The sequence below is a fragment of the Serinus canaria genome, chromosome 11, assembly GCF_022539315.1.
Source record: "Serinus canaria isolate serCan28SL12 chromosome 11, serCan2020, whole genome shotgun sequence".
Classification (NCBI taxonomy): Eukaryota; Metazoa; Chordata; class Aves; order Passeriformes; family Fringillidae; genus Serinus; species Serinus canaria.
The window spans coordinates 18,449,254-18,459,663 of record NC_066325.1 but is presented as its reverse complement, the minus strand read 5'-3'; the positions used below and the strand labels follow the sequence as shown (position 1 = coordinate 18,459,663).

The window sequence follows — 10,410 nt, the reverse complement described above, 5'->3', positions numbered from 1 at the left end:
TCCATCCATCCATCCATCCATCCATCCATCATCCCCCTCCCCACACCCAGCTCAGCCAAGTGGTTTCTGGATGATTTTGGGGTGGGGGCTGCATCCCACTTGCAAGTCCCCATGGAAATCCCCTCCCCACCAGACAAATCCACCTCTCCCCAGTCCCCTCCCCAACCACCTCAGGCTCAGCCCTGGGACCACCCATGGAGCATCCACAACCCTTGGGATGAGCGTTACCCCCATCCTGGGGTGGGAGCCAAGCCCTGGGGACCCCCAGCCCACCCTCGCCGTGGGTGGCACCAGGAGGGTCCCCGAGCCCCGTTCCCGGAGCAGCCCCCGGTGCCGCCGGCACGTGCTGGGCGCTCCAGGAGCGTCTCCCCCACGCTGCGCCTCCCCTCGCGTGTCTTTTGCCATCTGCTGCTGTCATTAAAAAATTAAATTTCCATCTGCTTTCACACTCCCGCCTCTCCCGCCGGCTCCGATGCCGCCGCTCCGCGGGAAGCATCGCCCCCGGCTCCCTGCCGGGATGCGGCCGATCCGGCGGGATGCAGGTGACAACGCCGAGTTCATTTTCCCGCTGCTGTTTGCTGAAACGGATCCTTCAATCCCCCCTGGAGAGGTGGGGACCCCACTTTTGCCCCCCACCAGGCACGGGGGTGGTGCTGGGGTGTTTTCGGGTGCACCCACCCTCCCCGTGCTGACAGAGCCGAGCTGAGGATGCGGAGCCCCAGAGGTTTTATTCACCGTGGGGGGATCCCCCCTCCCCGGCGCTGTCAGGAAAAGGGACAAACCCCAGTCCCTGGTGTCCACACCCACCCGCGTGGGTGCCCCGCGTGTCCCTGGCAGCTGCAGCCGTGCCCTGGGGGCTGTGGCTCCATCCCGACGGAGTGGGGACAGGTCCTGCCGGGCCGGGTGTCCCCCGTGTCCCCTCTCAGCACGGGCTGCAGGGTGAGGGGCCCTCCCCACGCCGGGCCAGCGCGGTGCCCGTGGGCGTGGGAGGTGTGACGATGATGGAGGGCACGTGCAGGTGCTTCTGTCCCGCCCTCGAGGTCCCCTCGCTGCCGTTCCCGCTGCTCACACACATCTTCAGGCCTGGGGACATTTGAGGGATAGAAGGAGATCAGGCACCGGGCTGCAGCATCCCCCAGCTCCCCGCCCTCCTCCGCACCACTGGGGAATCCACAGCACCCTCACATCTCCTCCCCTGGATCCACCTTGGATTTTGGGGGGTTTCAGAGGTGGATCCCCCTCCCTCCCTCGACCACCTGCCCAGCCCACCCCCCCTGAGGGGAGCAGATCGCTTTAATCTGCTTTTTTTAATCAGGAGAAAAGCCCCGCGCGGCACAGGCAGCATCCAGGGAGGTTTCAGCTCTTCCCAAGCAAGAAAATGCCCGGAGGGGACAGACACTGATATTTTTAATCTCTTTTTAATTAAGGATAAAGCCTTGCCTTATGTAAGGGAGCTGGAAAAGGGGGAGGGTCTTTTCTTTTATTCCAGGCTCCAAGCTCATCAGAGGGGTCTGGAAGCATGGGGGAATATTTCGGGGCTTTGTCTGGATTTGGGGCAGGATTGGATTCCTTGGCTGCTTGCTTCCCCTCTTCAATTATCCCCTGTTGGACAGGGTGGGATGTGAGACCCCAAACCCCCCTGACCACTCCCTCCCAACATCCCTGAGGCGGAGAGGGGGCAGAGCTCATTTTTGGGTGATGCATCCAACTCTGTGCCCATCACAAGCAGAATCCCACAGAATCTGGCCTTGGGAAGAGGCAGCCCTGCATCCTGCAGAGGGATCCTCATTAAGCCCCATCCCTAACGACCCCAAGGAGGATTAGCAGGAGTCAGAGGGATGCAGAGCTAATGGGAGATGCCATATCCAGCCCTCGCCCTGCCAGGCCAGCAGCACTAAAAGCTTTGCCCCTTTGCAGACATCCCTGACGCCATTCCCAGCCTAAATCCATTAAGAAAATTCAACTTGGGGAAGAAGCTCCTGGTTGGAGTGTCCCTGGGGAGAGTGGAGCAGTGAGGGATGCTCGGGGCCAGCCTGGAGGCTGGGAGGTGGGAGCCAGGCTCTGGGCTGAGCCCTGCATCCCACCCATGTGCCCCTGAGCAGCCCTTTCCTGCCTTTGAGGAAACCCACCTGATTTATTGAACCCATGGATTCTCCAGAGCAAAGGGTGCAGGACAAGCACAGGACTGGGAAAATAAAGCTGGGAAAATCCTCTTTGGGGTGATCCAGGCACAACAGGTGGGACTTCAGAAATTCCACCACATCCCCAAACTCCACCAAACCCGCCCACACCTGAATCTCCTGTGGGTACAACCATCCCTCAGGTGCCTTCAGGGAGCAGCAGCACCCCAAAGCCCCAGCCCCAAACTCACCTTTCAGGCAGGATAACCTGAGCCCCATGTTTTCATCCTCTCAGCGGGATCCAGCTCTCCAGCTCCGCCGCCGGCCCTGGCCGCTGGCGCTGGGGAAGAGAGGAGAGGGCTGAGGGAAGCGATCCTGGGGGGAGGAAGGAGCAGGAGCTGAGAGCTCACATCTCTCCCTGCGTGTCTGTGTCTACAGGAGCCACAGGAAACGCGGCTGCTCGCTCGCAAAACCACCGCTGATGTCACGGCACTTGGGTGACTCAATCTGGCCCGATGAGGTCCAGGAAGAACTTTTTGGGAGGGTGGAGAAGGAGCTTGGTGCTGGCTGAGTGGTCCCATCCCAGCTTCTCCACCCCTGGGGTCTGGGTTGAAAATATTTCAGGATGAGAAGGTGGAATTCGGTTGGTTTTAGGATGGTTCTTGCAGAGAAAACCCCACAATTTCTCTGTTTCCCCTGTGTGATCCCAGAGCTGCCTCCCTCGGGCTGAGCTGGAGCAGCTGCTGGGATGCACGGCGGGAATCCACATCATCCTGCTCCTCTTGGGCATCCCTGATGTCCCCAGAGCTTTTGGATGGATAATTCCCACTGTGGGACACCATTTTTTCAAGATGCTGACAATTTTTCTGTGAAAATAAATTCCCTTTATTGGGAAATCTTCACCCCTCCTCTCACAGCTGCTGGGAAAAGCTTATTGGGATGAGGGTCAGTGACTCATTTTGGCTCTTCCAAGCTCTGGGCCACACAGAGAGCCAAGGAAAGCCTCTGCCCCCCCTCCTGACCTCTGCCTTTCCAAGAAGCTCTGAGGGGAGTTGGCAGCAGCCAGCAAGGGGAAGTGAAAATTTGCTATCTCTGCTTTTAATTCTGTATTTTTATCAGTTCCCCAGGTGCAGCCTGAGCTGTGACCCCCCCTCCTAGGGCTGGGGAGTGGAGTCCTCCCTAGGACCTCACTTTGCAGCTCTCCTGGAGGCTGCCCAAATATCAAGAAATCTGTTCTGAGGCAAATCCTGTGGGTTTTGGCACCTGCTGGTGGCTCACACCACCCAGGGACAGAGCAGGGCCCTGCTGGGGATAGCCAGCTCTGTGCACAGGGGGTCTCCATCCTCTGGGATCTGATCCTCTGGGATGGGAACAACCAGCTCTGTGCACAGGGGGGTCTCCATCCTCTGGGATCTCATCCTCTGGGACCACCCCCTGTGGCCAAACCCTTGCAGAGGACACAGCAGCCCCCTCTCCATGGATAAGGGCCAGATTCCAGCTCCAGAATTCGGGTGGAGAACTCCCCAGCCAGCATTCCAGCGGGATTCCTGCTGCTGGGGCTCCCAACTTCGCTCCCGTGTGCCAGCACCAGGCCGAAGAAACGTTTGCATCCCGACGAGTTCACGCTCCAAAAAGCCCCAGACACTCATGGCAGGCGTCACTGGAGCGGGGACCGAGCCGCCCGCCCAGGGGGGACACTCAGAGCGTGCACTGGGAAGGGAAGAAGGGACAAAGCCGGGGCGCCCAGGGGGTGGCACTTACCCGGTGCCCGGAGGGGCGATGCCCGCGGTCGCATCCCACCTCCCAGAGCCGCCGGCCGCTCCTGGGTGCCGGAGGCTGGCACGGGGGATCCCTCGGGAGGAGGGCGGCAGGAGGTGGCAGCCGGCCGGCTTTGGGTTTGGCGGGGTTGGTTGGAACCCGGTTAATGAGGTTAGCGGAGCCCTGGCTCCTCCCATCCAGCCCCCGCTCCGAGCCCATCCATGCCCAGAAAGCCCTTGGGTGATGAGGGAACGCTGCTTTACTCTCACCCCGCTGCACAAGGCGGTCCAGAGCCGAGAGATAGACGGGGGAAGGAGTGCCCTGGGCTGCCGGCAAAGCCCCCGGGCATCCAACACCCCTACGAGCAGCCTGAGGGCTACCAAGTGCCCCGACAGGGCCAGTGAGTGTCCACACCCAGCCACCGGCATCCCTGAGGTCCTGATGTCAGAGCCATCAACCTCTGGGAGCACCTCCACCTTCTCCACCTTCCAGGAAGGATCTTTTCCCCTTCCCAGCCCCAGAGCCAGCCTGGCAGCGGGAAGGGTTCCTCACCGTTCCCGGGATGAGCGCTCCGGGCCGGCTCCCACCCCGCCGGGAGGATGCCCGGGGGAAGGCTGTGCCTCCGGAGCAGCCGCCTTCTCCCGCATTAACAGCAGCCAGAGGCTTTTCCATGTTCCCCCTCCTCCTCAATTAAGAGGCGAGGCCCCGCGCCCCTCAGGCTCCTTTCCAGGCGCGGTGAAAAGCAGCGGTCCAAATGCAGGGAACGCCGGGCGCACATTGAACACCCCCGGCTGCGGGAGCGGCGCTGGAAGGGAAGGGGAGCCTGGAACTTCACCCCGGGATCAGGAGAGAGCTGACCCCAGCGGTTTGGGATGGGTGTGAAGGGAGCAGGGAGAGCAAACGGGGGGTTTTGCTCCACTTTCTGCTGGTTTGGTCCTGCCATGTCTGATGAAAATCAGAAACCTGGGAAGAGCTGATTTCCTTCCCGACCTGACTCCTCTGATTTGTCAAATAACTGAGTTATTGCAGAGCTCCAGGGTGGCACAGGGGCAAGGCTGCAGCTCCAGCTGCGGGCACAGTCCCGGGCAGAGATGTTTTCAGCCCACAGCTCCCTTTTTACCCCCAGAAAACTGACAAATTAATCGGTTTATGTGGATTTTTTCACCTGTTGAGCTGCTAAATCTAAGACTTAGAGACAAGTCCTGAAGCAGAGCCTGGCAAACCTGATCTTTTAAGATCCCATCCCAAACTCAGAGCAGGCAGCATCCCATGGAGCCAGGGATCACTCCCTGGCAGCACAAATCCAGTCAGAGCAGCACAAATCCTGCCTCCACCTTGAGCTGTTTTACTGCCTGTCTCCAAAACAACCTGTTTGCAGCTGCTGGGTCAGAACAAACAGCCCCAAACCCACGAGGGCTGGAATTAGCCTGGCCTGGAGCAGCAGTTGTTGCTACAACAGTGACAAAAAGTGATTGTCTTGCTGCAGCAGGGATGGGAAACATAAACACCAGGCTGCTAAAATACCTGTGGTTAGTTCTGCGGGTGCAGCACAGCTCCAGCTGCTCTGCTGACACCTGATAGGCACAAACACAGCGTCAAACACCCCTTCCTGTCCTCCCCAGGGCTGGTGAACAAAGCAAAAACCTTTGTGAGGGTTTAAAATTGGGGGTTGTGCACCTTGAGGTGACTGGGAATTGCCTGGAGCCCCTGTGCTGTGGGGCCCTGGTCACTGCTGGGTGAGCTGAGTGCCAGGAACAGGAGCAGCCCAGTGGGCTCAACATGCCCTTTCCAGGGTCACATCCCTTCCAGGAGCTGCTGGTTCCTGTCACAAGGCTCTGAGCTGTGACTTGCTGAGCATCACGCCAGGGCAAGTGGCCAAAGCCCACCAAGAGCCAGCTGGCCAGGGAAGGAAGAGGGTGGGCTCAGAGGGTGGGTGGGTATGGAGCCACCTTCACTCCCTGGGGGAAGATTGTCCTTGCAGAGCTGGCCAGAGCCTGGCTGTCCCCTGAGGTGGTCTCTGGCTGTCCCCTGAGGTGGTCACTTGCTGGTTTCCAGTCCTGCTGTGTCCCCTTGGTACTGGGCTGCTCCTCTCCCTGTGCTTCCCAACCCTCCTGCTCCATCCTGGCCCGGGGCTGAAGCCCTGCTGGGGGGTGAGGATGGAGGGCAGCCTCTCAAATTCCCTCTGGGGGAAGGGCATGGAGAGCTGCTGCTTCCCAGGCGCCAGAGGAACCGCAGGGACAAGGGACTCGTTGTGCAAACACTGGCCACAAGAAAAGCTTTGGCTGGAGAGCCCGGAGCAGCTCTGCTGGCTGCCTTCAGGAGCTGCTCCTGCAAACACCAGCTGGGCTCCCCTTCCAGCAGGGAGGGGGAGGAAGCAGCTTTCTGGGTCACAGAGTGCCAGGGTGTGCTAACGCAGGTGACACGTCACCCCGGCTCCGTGCTAAGGGAGCAACGAGGCCACCTGTCCCCTCCTGCCCCCAGCCCTTCTGGGAAAGAAAGGGCTGCTCCCAGCCTGACTCTGAGGCTGCCCCAGAAAAGGGTTGCTGGAAGGTCCTGCCCAGGGTTTGCCAGAGCTGGAAGTGGCAACCAGTGCTGGGAGTGGAGAAGAAATTCCCTCCCGGAGATCCAGAGTCAACAGGGCTGGCGAGCAGCACCCGGAGGGGATGCCAGGCGTGGGGAGGGAGGGAAGGAGGGAGGGAGGGAGGAGGATGTCACGAGGAGGCAGCTGAAGATGCAGGCTCTGGGGGAACTGGAGCAGCTCCAGCACTCCCCAAGCTCGGGCTCTTGGCAGGACCGGCAGAGCGAGACAGCGGCAGGAACCGCGTGGGCTGGAAGAACCCCCGGAGAAAATCCAGCGGGACGGGGCAGGAGAGGGGGTCGGGAGGGAAGTGGGGAGCGAGGACATACCTGAGGCACAGAGCTCCTGCATCCAGAACAAAGCACCTCTGCCCCAGCATGGATTCAGGCCGGGAATTGGCTCAGGGACCTGGCCACGGCTGCTGCGCTTCCCAGCTTGCTGAGCTCCAGGTTAATCTGGGCCCAGCTTCCCCTTTTATCCCCTGCTGCTACAACCTCGATAGAGTTTTTCAATTAGGTCCATCTTTTAAGCTCCAGGGTGCATTTCTAGGAAGGGCGGCGGCCTTGGCGGGCTGGCCGTGCGCAGAGAGGGCCGTGCCTGGCACGGATCCTGCCCACATCCCGCTGGAGCTGCAGCCCGAGCATCCCTGCCTGGAAAGGCTCCCGGAGTGACCCCTCACCCCCAGCCCACCTACCGGCTGTTCCTAAGAGCAGAGTTCCCTGCTTCCCTCATCCCAGCTCCGACAGGCTGGAAGTGCCACACGCTGTCCCCCCTGCCAGCCCCCCGTGTCCGTCCTCTCCGAATGTGCCTCTGGAAACCAAGAGGAAGGGATGCAGCTGGAGTGGACTTTCGAAGGAGAAGGCTGGGTGAAAATGTGGTCTAAAAGCGACAGTGAAAAAAAATAAAAAAGGGAAATCGATAAAGCCCTCAGCGGCTCCTTGGGCGCACAGAAAGCGCTACCGGCTGCGGGAGGGCTGGCTCAGGGCGCTGGGGGAAGCGAGGAGGGGGTTGTGCAGCAGGACTGGGATGTGTGCAGGTGCTCAAGTCCAGGTGGGAATAGCAGAGCCTGGGCAGGATGGGAGGGTAGCAGCCCAACAGGGACCAGCTCGTGTGGGTGCCCCAGCTCGGCTCCAGGAGCTGAATTCCACCCAAACGAGCAGCAGAGCTCACGAACCGAGCACATTTCCCCTCGAGGCCATTTTCCAGGCTGCACTCAGCCGCAAGCCCACCCCGCTAACAGCCTCCTCCATTAGCATCATCGCGGCTCTCCCTGGCAGTGCCCTCCTCCTCCGGCATCTCCAGCTCGGAGTGCAGCGATTAGGCTCGGAGCCAGGGAGCTGAGAGACCGGGAACTGCTTCCTGCATCTGTCACCATCACCTCTCCTCGCCTGCCACTCGCTGGAGGAATTCTTGGGGACAGGGGGCCGCCCCTCATGGCTGGGGAGGGCTCTGCACATCTGTCTGCTCCTGGCTCCAGCTGTGCCAGGTGATCTCTGAACCGCTCACCTGCTCCTGCATCGGCTGCAAGAGCTGGAGCTGATACATCTCTGCTCGCTTTCCTCGGGGAGGGAACATCCCAGGAGCAGATGGGAAGAGGGAAAATGCCAGCAGCAGGCTGCTTCGCTTGCTGGATGGGGAAAAAACTTCCCCAGATCCTCGTATGGACACACAGAGTGATGAGCTCAGGGAGAATGTGGGACCTGGCATTCCCTGGGAGCAGGGACCTCACCTGTGAGTGCCCCAGAGCAGCTGGTCAGGGATTCCGTGGCTCCTGTCACCCATCTGCCTGTGGGGATATTTGTCACTGTTCTGGAAAATTGGGTTGAGTGGGGAAAAGAGAATCCCACAGGCTGGCAGAGCTGGGAGTGCTCACCTGGAGAGAAGGATCCAGAGAGAGCTCAGAGCCCTTGCAGGGCCTAAAGGGGCTCCAGGAGAGCTGGAGAGGAACAAGGGATGGAGGGACAGGACACAGAGAATGGCTTCCCACTGCCAGATAATGGATTTAGATGGGATATTGGGAAGGAATTGTTCCCTGGGAGGGTGGGCAGGCCCTGGCACAGGTGCCCAGAGCAGCTGTGGCTGCTTCTGGATCCCTGGAAGTGCCCAAGGACAGGCTGGACAGGGCTTGGAGCACCCTGGGACAGTGGAAGGTGTCCCTGCCCATGGCCGGGGGTGGAATAAGATGATTTCAAGATCTTTTCCCACCCAAACTATTCAGAAATTCTTTTTTTTCCCAAGTGCTTCAGGTCGTGTGGATGAGGTAAAAAGTTGGGAGTCAAAAAAACATCTGGGCAGGCAAACATCAAATCTCCAAATTTTGGTGGATAGGGAGGAAAAAAGTTAATCCTGGAAGTCATGAAGTGCTAACAAACCAAAAGAACAGGACACACATTTCCAGCGCTGCCTTCCCAGCTCTCAGCGAGAGATGCCTTCCCCAAGATTTCCTCCCCCTGAAGTTTTAAAAGGAATTACCTCGAATTCCTGCCCTGAATCCAGAGGATCAACCAGCCAGGAAAGCAGCATTTGCTCCGGGCACATCAGCAGGAGAGGGGAACACAGCCTTCCCTGAGCCCTGCAGCTTCCTCATTCTTCCAGGAGAGCCACGGTGGCTGCCTGGATTTATGGAATTGCTGCTTTTGTCCAGCCTTCAATGCAAATAGGCCAGGGGAGATAAGATCTGCAGGTTTGTCCTCTTTGCTTAAAGCCAGCCTGGGCTTCTGCTGGTGGCAAAAAATCCTCGTTTGAAAGCAAAGAGATTAAAAAAAGGGGAAGACAAAGCACTAAAAGCTGCTCCCCTTCCAGCAGCGTGTCCCAGGTTAGTCACAGGGAATATTCCAGCAGGTTACACACTGAGGAGACAAACTGCCTAACAGGGGGAGCAGGATTAGCCTGAATTTGCATATTTATGATCAAAGCTTGATTAGGAGATGCTGTTACAAAGAACAAGAAACACATTTCCTGTGGCTCAGGAGACCCAGCAGCTCCTTCTGACAGCCCCACACGAGGAATCTGGCTAAGATAAGGATCTGCCTCTGGAACAATACCTTGGATTTCGCTGGCTGTTTGTACAAAGTCCTCTTCCTGCAGCCTGGGTGCTTTGCATTCTGCTCCAGGGAAATCTTTTCCTACAGATATGGAGTGGAGCAGCCACTGGAATGTGTTATCTCACTGGTTTGGGGAGCTAAATACATGTTTTCAGTCAACAAGTGAAAACATTTCCCTCTCTGCAAGCCTGACTCAGCCTAGGGAAGGTTCTTGACTCGGTGCCAACCTCTTTGGTAATCACACCTCACCCGTGCACAGCAGGGAGATAAAAACCAAAGTGCCCAAAGCTTCCTCTCCTCCCTCCCACCTCACCCCATGGCCCTGGGGAATCTCACCCGGAGGGAACTCCACAGCCTGGGGGCATCCAGGGTCTATTCCCTGCTGCAAATGGGATTTTAGCCTTGCCCCATCCCTCTCCAAGACCAGGAGGAAAACTTGGGCTTATTGACTCAGAATTGTGAGGTTCTGAAATTCCATTTTGAAATAAGCCCAGGTTGGATAGGGCTTGGAGCAACCTGCTCGTGGGGAAGGAGTCCCTGCCCGTGGAATGAGATGATCTTTGAGCCCCTTCCAACCCCAACTTTGCTGTGATTTTAACACTAAGATTGGAGACAGGCAGACAGTTTATAGATATTTGGATCTTCCTTGTGACAACATTTCTGAGCAGGAAGGGAAGGAAATCTGGAGGAATTGTTGCAGGTTGAGGCTGTGTTTAACTACAGTTAGGAGAGGCAACAAAGAGCTCTTCCAGGCTGGTATAAAGCTGCATTGTCCAGGAAACTTCTCCTTGGAAATAAATATTAATGGGAAAGATGAGGAAGCTGAATTAGGCTGTACCCAGGCTCCCTGATTTCATGTACTTGGATCATGTGGAAAATGAGATCTGCTGATTAACTCCCCCCACAAAAT

The 10,410-nt window shown here is 58.2% G+C and overlaps 1 long non-coding RNA gene across 1 annotated transcript; it reads right to left on the bottom strand.

Annotated features, from left to right (window-relative positions):
- Positions 1–709: 709 nt before the first annotated feature.
- LOC127060037 (uncharacterized) lies at positions 710–2,747 on the bottom strand. Its single transcript, XR_007778567.1, has 2 exons — positions 2,372–2,747; positions 710–1,083 (listed from the first exon to the last, which is right to left on the bottom strand). It is a non-coding gene; the product is annotated as an uncharacterized LOC127060037 (long non-coding RNA).
- Positions 2,748–10,410: the final 7,663 nt, after the last annotated feature.